At 44.6% G+C, this 10,254-nt stretch overlaps 2 long non-coding RNA genes across 3 annotated transcripts in view; one reads left to right on the forward strand and one right to left on the reverse strand.

Moving 5' to 3' along the window:
- Nucleotides 1–370, reverse strand: part of LOC116075337 — an 8,330-nt gene extending 7,960 nt beyond the window's left edge. Inside the window, exon 1 of the long non-coding RNA XR_004112530.1 lies at nucleotides 284–370. This is a non-coding gene — a long non-coding RNA (uncharacterized LOC116075337). The remainder of the gene's footprint in view (nucleotides 1–283) is intronic.
- Nucleotides 371–3,146: 2,776 nt separating this feature from the next.
- The window catches only part of LOC116074779, a 10,480-nt gene continuing 3,372 nt past the window's right edge, over nucleotides 3,147–10,254 (forward strand). Inside the window, exons 1-2 of one of the 2 annotated variants that reach the window (XR_004112284.1) lie at nucleotides 3,147–3,957; nucleotides 7,666–7,754. This is a non-coding gene — a long non-coding RNA (uncharacterized LOC116074779). The remainder of the gene's footprint in view (nucleotides 3,958–7,665; nucleotides 7,755–10,254) is intronic. The other variant, XR_004112285.1, reaches the window with a different exon arrangement.

Genomic DNA, 10,254 nt, shown 5'->3' on the forward strand with positions numbered 1-10,254 from the left:
CCCGAGGGACCAGCCACACAACGGTATAATATACAATAGAGTTTACTCAGGGCAAGGGGAGGGGAGTTGAGGGGGGGAAGTAGAGACAGAGAAAGGCAGAGAGAGAGAGAGTAAGTAGAGGAGAAGAGGAGTAGAGGCCGGCCATGAGCACATGGGGGGAGGGGCAGGGAGGATGGAGAGAGATGGGTGGGGAGGAGGAGAGAGAACAGAGTGGGAACAAGAAGGCAAGAGCAAGAGAGTAAGGAGGAGCTGAGCAGCCCTTTTTATAGCGAGCCAGGCATACCTGGTTGTTGCCACGAAAGTGTGGGGTGGAGCCTAGACAGAAGGCTAACACTGCTGACTTTGGCGAAACCATCAAAACACAGTATCACCTTGGGTAGAGAGATGGTTCAGTCATTAAGGTGCTTGCCATGTAAACAGGACAGTGCCATGCGGAAAGCCGGGAGCGGAGGAGGCACGCTTGTCACAGAGTTAAGGGAAGCTGAGGATTTTTGTGGCTTGCTATCTAGTCAGATTATCCTAATCAGCTAGCTTCAGGCCCTCTCTCAGAACCCAAGGTGGACTTGGGATGGTGCCACAAATCCTTCATCCCAGCATTTAGGAGGCAAAGAGAATGCAAGGCCAACCTGATTCTTACTTAATGTGTACCAGGCCAGCCAGGGCCGTCTAGTAAGACCCTGCTCAAACCAACAAATAAACAAACAAAAAGTAAAATAAAAGGCTGGGCTATAGTGGTGCACACCTTTCATCCCAGCATTTGGGAGGCAGGGATTGTTAGCGTTCTGTCTAAGCTCCGCCCCACAGTTACCTGGCAACAGCCAAGCATGCTTGACTCTATAATAGGGGACGCTCCCCACCCGCTTGCTCTCTTGCTCTTGCTCTGTCCCCTCGCCCCTTTCCCCATGTCTCTCCATGTACTTATGATTGGCTTCTCTTCTCTTCTCTTCTCTTCTCTTCTCTTCTCTTCTCTTCTCTTCTCTTTGCTTCTCTTCTCTTCTCCCCTCCCCTCTCTTTTCCTCTTCTCTATCTCTCTCTCTCTCTCTTCCTGTCTCTGCCTCTGCTACCCTCTTGACTCCACTCCCTATGCCCTAAATAAACTCTATTCTAAACCATACCATCCTGTGACTGGTCCCTCAGGTGGAAGAGATGCCTCAGCTGAGGCACCCCCTTCCCCCATCCTTCACCACACCTCCATAAAACATAGCCCCCTCCCTTCTCTTTATCTTTTTATAAACACAACAGGGATGGGCAGATCTCTATGAGTCTGAGTCCATCCTTGTCTTCAGAGTGAGTTCCAGGACAGCCAGGGCTACATATGATGCCCTGCTTGGAAAAACAACAACAACAACAACAAAATAAATACACAAATAAAGGAATTTTTTAATGGTGTCTGAAGAATGATACCCTGAAACTGTCCCGCAGTTTCACGAACCGGGTTCTGCCTCGACCGAAGGGAGAAAGGAGACCTGAAACACAGAGTTCGAGAACAAAAGGACACAAAGCCAAGTTGAGGGTTTCCAATCAAGGCTCTCCTTTACTTTGGGGGTTCAGCATTTTATATACAAGAGAGCAAACTGAATCTCTAGGTTACAACGACATTTGAATAACATAAGCAATTTGGGAGGAGTCAGGAAGAATCCAAACAAAGTCAAGGGGGAAGTCCAAGGGAAGCTGGCTGTTGGGCTGAAGGTGGAGACTCGGGGCGTCCCGCAGGTCTCAGCTCTGGGGAGTGGCTGGAGGCCCAGTCCACAGTGGGGGAGGAGGTCAATAACAGATGTCCTCAGGCTGTATACGTGCCAGCCTGTAGGTGTAGCTTCCTCTGGAATCCTCAAAGGCGGAACTCATAGTAGTGAGTCTTTGGTTCAGGCACAGCAGGCGTGAGTTGAGTCTCCCATGGCAGGCTCCGATATTTTGCAGCTGAGGGACCCCAACAATACCCAAGTTTGACCTCTGGCCTCTACACACATGAATATATATGTATGAAGTATAATACAACTTTGTGTTAGTAAAAATGGGACTAAGGTTTTATTTGTTTGTTGTTTGTTTGTTTGTTTGTTTGTTTTTTGGTGATAGCTGCCAATGCAAAAAACCATGCCACTTCCGTCAAAGGGAGTAAGAGATGGTTTATTTTACAGTCAAATTTGAATGACCATGGCCAAGGAACTGCACAAATAGGTTGCCCTAAGTTCCTGTTCCCCTCCCCCACAGCCCATGAAAGCATTTTCATGAGGTTTTACAGTAGCAGAACAAAGAAAGTCATACATCAAGGCAATTTAAATACTTAATTGGTGAGCGTAAGTTTCCAACCCAGGACAAAGGGATGAGGTGCCTATTTCACACATCAAAGTGGACCCTGCTACCTGGTTCTCCCAGCATCCCTCATTCCCTGCCTATTACAAAGTATGGCTGGTCTACCTCCTTCCCTTACCCTAAACTTTCTCTCAGAGGCTCTTCCCTGTATAATCCGGACATTTGATTACCCACCCTTTTTGTTCCTGTGGTCTGATTGTTCAACCTGGCTTCCCTCTCCCACGCCCTTCCTCTTCTATTCCCCACCCACATCATAACCTGACCATGTCTACTCTGGACTCTCCCAGATGTCCCTGCCTCTGTTTTCACTCTCCCTTCTATTTACAGCAATCTTTCTTCTCCTCCATACCTAAGAGCAGTCACGAAACTTTCCTTTCCTCTTTCTTTCCTCCCTTCCCTCCTCCCTTCCTTTCATTTTTTTAAAAAAGATTTATATATTTATTTTATGTATATGAGTACACTGTAGCTATACTGATGGATGTGAGCCTTCATGTGGTTGTCGGGAATTGACTTTTAGGACCTCTGCTCGCTCTGGTCAGCCCCGCTCACTCAAAAATTTGTTATTTTACTTATTATTATACATAAGTACACGGTAGCTGTCTTCAGACGCACCAGAAGAGGGCATCAGGGCCCATTACATGTGATTGGGATTTGAACTCAGAATCTTCGGAAGAACAGTCACTGCTCTTACCCTCTGAGCCATCTTGCCAGCCCCTTTCCTTTCTTCTATTCAGCGGGTAATCAAAGAGGCGGTTACAACAAGATGGTCAATCTCCCATAGAACTCAGATGCCACGTGATGACGTTCCCAGCTTTCCGTTCGGGCTGGTGGTCTGTTAAGTTAATCGGTTCCAAAGGATTTTTACCTGTTAGTTACAAGACGTTAACTCCAAAACATAGATGGGCAAGGGAGCTAAAGCTTGCCTGAGAAAAGGCTTTGCGACCTTCGGCATCACTGAGGTTCTCGTTGGCTAATCTTTGCACACACTGCTTCTTTCCGGATGCTCTTGTTCACATAAGAAAACAACGCGGCTTTTGCTTATTGCTCATTCAAGGTGTTCATTGAATCGGCAACTCTGCCCCACCCAGCTACCGAAGAGCTAGGCTGCTGAAATCGACACCAGGGCACAGCTGCCTTGTCTGAAACTCAAGTCCAGGGATGGTGGTGGAAGGAGAGGAGGACACTGGGAAATCCTCACATCTGCCACTTTGGCTCCTATTTTGTCGGTCAGGATGAATCTCTTGGCTCTTTCCAACCGCTGGAGTTGGAGAACTGCTGTGTCAGTTGTGCCTGGAAGGGGAAAGAAACTGGAGAGAGAAAATAATTTCTGCCGCACCCCATTCTCAGTGACCTGGAACTTTGGATGATTTCCTAGAACAATGTAAGAAACTGATCTCAAGAGGCAAAGCTAAGGCTACATAACAGGCGTAGGTCATGCACTGGGGCGCCGCGCCAAGGCTGGAGGCTCAGAGTGAGGAGCCTCAGAGATCTGTAAGCCAGTCAGAAAGCAAGGGCCAACGTCCTGAGAAAGTCCTCCTGTGGCCAGGACCCAGCTGTCTCGAGGTCTGCTTTAGCTGACCTTGTTTTCGTATGAAGTGGGACTGTACCCTCAAAGCATGTTGAATGGATCGGATCACTTGACATCTGGTACTGTCTCACTCGCTGTTCCCCTCAGAATCCCCGACAGCTGGGACTGGGGAGATAGCTCCTTCAGTAAAATGCTTGTAGTGTAAGGCTGAGGACGTGGCGTTCAACTCCTAGGTACTCAGAGAGAAGCCAAGTGCGGTGACACGAATGTGTAAGCACTGGATGGGTGGACACAGGGGGGTCCCTAGAACTCATGAGCCACTTAGCCTAGCCAAATTGGTGAGCTCCGCGTTCAGTGAGAGAACCTATCTCAACATTTAAGATGGAAAACAATCCTGGAAGACACATGACGTTGACCTCTGGTCTCCTCATGTATGTGTACACATATGCACATACACCATATCTAACAGCACACACATAGACACATATACAATACTACACAGAGAATAGAACCCCTGAAAGCCCAGGGTCTCTTAGAACAGTGGTTCTCAACCTTCCTAATGTAGTTAATATAGTTCTTGCTGTTGTGGTGACCGCCAATCATAAAGTTATTTCATTGGTACTTCATAAACTGTAATTTTGCTACTGTTATGACTCGTAATGTAAATATCTGATATGTGACTGCCAAAGGGGTCCAAATCCACAGGTTGAGAGCTGATGTCTTAGGGGATTCAACCTGCAGTCTAGACTTTGGGATCTTGTTTTAGATTTTCCAGGATCCAGAGTGGGTCTGAGATCTGACCTTGGTTTTGGGTCCTAGGTGAATGTCTGCAGCAGCTCGTCTTCAGACAGTCTGTCCTAAGACTGGAGAGGCATGTGCTAGGCGTGTCAGAGCTAGGTTATGTGGGGTTGTCTTCAGTGAGGAATTAATGGAAATGTGGACACTGGGCTGATTGAGAGGGCTGGTAGAACACAGTAACATAGAGGACAATCTCATAGTAAGTAAGTAGCAAGGTTACAAGCAAATGGGATGCAGAAGAGCCCAGCCCCTGTTATTGAACTAACCAGCTATTGATGATTATAGCATCATGTAACATTATATAATCTAACAACATTATAATACTGACTTAATTCTCTTCCATTTATGGTGAGCCTAGGAGAAAGAGATACTAGACTACAATGTGGAGTCCACCCCTCCATATAATCAAATCCATTGCTGGGCAGTGGTGGTACACTTGTGGATCTCTCTGAGTTTGCCTGGTTTGCCAGCCTGGTTACAGAGTGCCAGGACAGCCAGGACAAACAGAGAAACCCTGTCTCAAAACCAAACCAAACCAAACCAAACCAAACTAAAAACGAAACACATCATGTTTTCTTCCTGTACCGTTAATTGCCAGCCTAAGTTCATGATGCTCATTTTGTTTCCTATCAAATTTCTAGAATGGGATTTTATAAGCCGGTTCAGCATTCATTTTTATGAGTTGGGTACGTTTTGAACTCTCTGGCATCTGCACTCTGCTTTCCTTCTTCTTTCTCTCCTTCCTCCCCCTTACAAAGTATCTTAGAGCTCTGCTCTGTCATCCTCTGGCATGCACTATTTTTTTTTTTCACTTAAAAACTGTTTTCAATAGCTGTGTCACCTTAAAGTGTCCATTAAGGGAAGCTATCTAGATATAAATCGGATAAATTACGGGCAAAGTAATTTGCAAATGTGGGAGAGAATTAGATCAGGTGTACGTTTGTGTTTTTAAAAAGTCTGTTCAAACACATGGGGCAAGGCTGTATAGTGCAGGGGCCACTATTACTGAGCAGAAGAGGGTTGTCCAGTTACATAAGCAACCGAGACTTCTAGAGTGACCTTCAACACCTCTGGCTTACAGAATATCCTCCGCTAGACACCTAGGGTTGTAAATAATTAATGCCAGATGTGTAAAAGAAAAAAAAAATCGGTTCCATTGACTTTCCCCACCCTATTTATTTCCGGAGCAAGTCAGACAAGTGAAACTAGTCCACGAGTCTCAGCTACAGGAGGTTTTTATCTTTTCCTTTGACAGCAAGGCTGTGTGTGGACATTGGGTATCAAAAACATCTCAAAATCTGAGAAAGTGTATGAATGAAAAAAAAAATGAACAGAAAAGAAGGATGTGGCTGCTCCTAGCTTATGGTGGAAGAGATTTAGTGTAGATAAGAAGGAGAACATGGCTAGAGGCAGGGACATCTGGGAAAGTCCAGAGAGAATAGGACCCTAAGCCAGGTAGTGTAAGGAGAGGGGAGGGGAGAGGGGAGGAGACGGGAAGGGTGAGGGGAGGGGAGAGGGGGAAGCCAGGAGAGTAAGGCTTAAATGACAGGGACCAGGAAACCAAGTAGCTGGATTATATAAAGCAGGGCAACAGGGCAGTCCCAGTTTCGGATAATGCGTGGTCTTCCAGCCTTACTCTATAACAGGTAGGAGCCACGGGCTGCTCAGAGAACCTGGTGGCCAGGTCCACTTGATATATTAAATAGGCAACTTAGCCAGCTGTTAGTGTCAGGTTTGAGACCAAACATCGTATGCAGCCTTTTCTATAAGAAATTATTGTAAACTATGCATTAGAACCAGTGTAGAAACCAGATTGTTTTAAAATATGTGTGTGTCTACATGAGTATGTGTGCATGTGTATATGTGTAGCCAGTCTTTGCTACTTTGTGGGTTCTTCTTTTTTCCACCCTTTATCCCCCCTACTCCATTTCACCCCTTATATGTAGATAGGAAAGAAAGAAGGTTAGAGAGGAGAGAGAAATAGAGATCATTGAAACTATTTTTTTTTTACTTCTTTCTTCTTTGAACGTGACTACTAACAAATTGCAAACCCCCTCTCCCTGCTACAACCACAAACCCCATCTATCAGGGCTCTAGCATTTATATACCCTCTGAAAAATTCCCAGAATTCCAAATGTCACACAATCGCAGAAACAATTAGCAGCTTGCAAAATCATGCCCCTACTAGAGCATGAGGCAAATCATAGTCAACTGCAGCAAAACAGCCCCATATCCTGACACCTGGGATTAAAATGAAAACATAATCTTTATTATTATTTATTTATTAGTGTTGTTTTTGTTTTTTCAAGACAGGGTTTCTCAGTGTAACCAGCCTTGGCTGTCCTGAACTCACTTTGTAGAGCTGGCTAGCCTCAAACTCAAAGAAATCCACCTACCTCTACAACCTGAGTCCTGAGATTAAAAGCATGTGCCACCATGTCCTGCTGAAAATTATTCTTGTTAGTGCAGTTTTTAAAGTGGTCATTTTTTCTCTCTCTACCCCTGCTGGCTCCCAAACAAATGAGACACAGACTATAGGATTTATTTAATCAAGCTTTACAGTACCACAGCTGAGCAGTTACTAATCTATTACAATCCTCTGAGCTAATCTGGCTACCTCCCAGCCAAAATCCCCGAGATACTTGCATTTCAGTATTGACCTGGCTCCCTCGGCTCCAGACGTGTTCCCATGGTGTCTCCCGTGGCAAATCCTCTCTCCTCCTCCCCCACCAGGAATCAGAAGTCCGGCCTAGTCTCTCTTCTGCTCAGCCATTGGCTGGTAAGCTTTTATTGAACAATCCGAGAATAAATGGGGAGCAATGTTTACACAACAATAAGACCGGAGATTCTTAGAATAAGCATTCCGATGGCATGTTAGAAACATACCACAATTCCATGGTCCGGATTGCAACCGATATGGAGACAGAGAAATCAGCATTTGAGCAATACAAGGATAATCTTTACACAGTGCACAATAACATTATACCTACTCATTCTTATAATATTTCCGTGTTTTTTTTTTTTTAAAGAAACCCAAATTCCAGAATTCTCACCATATGTATGTGGTGCCCAAAGATGTCAGAAGAGGACATCTGATCTCTCGGGAATAGAGTGACAGGTATTTGTGAATTGTTTAATATGTACTGGGATCTGAACTTTAGTCATGAACGGACAGCAGGCTCTGTCCATTCCATAACCACTGAGCCACCTCTTCCTTGACCTGTCCCCTCCCCTTTGAGACAGGGTTCCCCCTCTGTAGGCTTGCCTGGACTTGAACTTGTTATGTAGACCAGGGTGGTTTAGATCTTGTGATCCTCTGGCCTCTCTCTCTCATGCACTGGTATTATCATCATACATAGCATGACGTTATCATGTTTCAGATAATAGAAAGGAAAATACATATAAAAAATATTTTTAGGAGATTCCAAGTGTGGGATACTGTATTAAAGCAAAACAGCAGCCCTACTATGCTAAATAACAGCCGCTCACATGATGTGACTTTCTCCCCCTTCAATGAAGGTTGTCCTTTTCAGTCTGCCAACTCACCCACTGCATTGAAAATTACATATAGCCGAAACTGTTTTCCTAATAAAGGGCAATGAGTCCTCTTCATGCAAATGGCAGAGCCCTACTTGGCTGGAACTCTGATGTCTGGACAAGCTGTCATGTGGATCTTAACCTCGGACCACATTTGGAAAGTAGCCAAATTAAGACAGAAAAGTCTGATCTTGTTAAAAACCACAAGGAGAGTTCGTGGCAGAATCATATGAGAGAACAGAGTTCATGAACTCACAGTGGTCACACCTTCAATCTTTGCCTCTGTCCCTTATTTTGGAAACTCTATCAGAATTTGTATTAAAAAAAAAAAAAAAAAACAGGGGGGCTGGTGAGATGGCTCAGTGGGTAAGAGCACTGACTGCTCTTCCAAAGGTCATGGGTTCATATCCCAGCAACCACAAGGTGGCTCACAACCACCCAGTAATGAGATCTGATGCCCTCTTCTGGTGTGTCTGAAGACAGCTACAGCTATAATAATATTATTATTATATATAATAAATAAATCTTTAAAAAAACAGATTATTTATCTTATCTTTTTGTTTGTTTGTTTGTTTTTGTTTTTCCGAGGCAGGGTTTCTCTGTATAGCCCTGGCTGTCCTGGAACTCACTCTGTAGACCAGGCTGGCCTCGAACTCAGAAATCCACCTGCTTCTGCCTCCCAAGTACTGGGATTAAAGGCACGCATCACCACTGCCCAGCTTATCTTATCTTTTTATGTGTACATGTAAGTGTTTTGCCTGCATGATTGTCTGGGCAGTACAAGCCTACATGGTGCTTGGAGGTTAGAGATGACCTTGAGCCTCCTTGTGGGGTCTGAGATTTTTTTTTTTCTTTTGTAATGTAGAAATTTTTGAAAATTTGTATGCTTTTTTTTTTCGAGACTAATTTGATAATGGAATGAGTTTTCCAGTAGAAACCAGAGACTTAGATATTTTTGTCATTGTTGTTGTTGTTTAAGATTTATTTATTTATTTATTTATTTATTTTATGTATATATATACACTGTCACTCTCTTCAGACACACCAGAAGAGGGCATCAGATCCCACTACAGATGGTTGTGAGCCACCATGTGGTTGCTGGGAATTGAACTCAGGACCTCTGGAAAAGTAGTAACTGTTGGGTCATCTCTTCAGCCCGAGACTTAGATGTTTTAAAAAATTAAACTAGTAAAAATACTTTTTTATAATGGAAACCAATCCTTTTGGTCTTCACCCAGTATCCCGGCCTGCGGGGTTCAGTTATTTGGGGGGGTCAAGGGGGACCATGCCTGCAAAAGTAAAATGGGCAAGAGAGAGGAAGAGACCCTGCAAAGGTTTGTCAAGGTCTACTTTACTTAAAGCAAGCCGCTCAATACATACTTTACAAAAATGGAAAAGGGGAGGGGCAGAAAACAATGGGTTCACTCTAGGGTTGTCCATCTGATGGATGTTGGCAGGGGGTCTGGAGCATTTTGTAGTTCTTTTAGGAAGGTCTTGGTATACTGCCTCCTCGTAAACAGGCACAGGATGTTTTTAGCCAAGGTTGAATGTCAGGCAGTTCTCAGGCTAGTTGAGGGGCAGGGGGTCGGGTCGCCATGCCTTGGCTCCCAACAACCCAGCTTCAAGAATCCTAAACACAATGAGTTTTTCTCATTCAGAGAAAAACTGACCATGGAGTTCTTGTTCCCAACTGATATATACACAACACAGTCTTAGGTGTGGACCTAAGACTCAGGGAACATCAAGCAAGACCAGAGTATCTACTTTAAGAAAGAGAAGGAAGAAGGGAAGGAAGGAAGGAAGGAAGGAAGGAAGAAAGAAAGGAAGGAAAGAAGGAAGGGAGAGAAAGAGCAGGGGAAGAAGAAAAGGAAAGAGAGGACTAGAGAGATGGTTCAGCACTGGATGCTTTTCTACAGGGTGGCTCACAACAGTTTGTAACTCCAGTTCCAGATCTGATGCCTCCTCTGACCTTCAAAACAAACTCTTATACTCACACACATAAAAGAATATATAATGGGCTGGAGAGATGGCTCAGTGGTTAAGAGCACTGACTGCTCTTCCAGAGGTCCTGAGTTCAATTC

This window comes from Mastomys coucha, unplaced genomic scaffold, assembly GCF_008632895.1.
Source record: "Mastomys coucha isolate ucsf_1 unplaced genomic scaffold, UCSF_Mcou_1 pScaffold3, whole genome shotgun sequence".
Classification (NCBI taxonomy): Eukaryota; Metazoa; Chordata; class Mammalia; order Rodentia; family Muridae; genus Mastomys; species Mastomys coucha.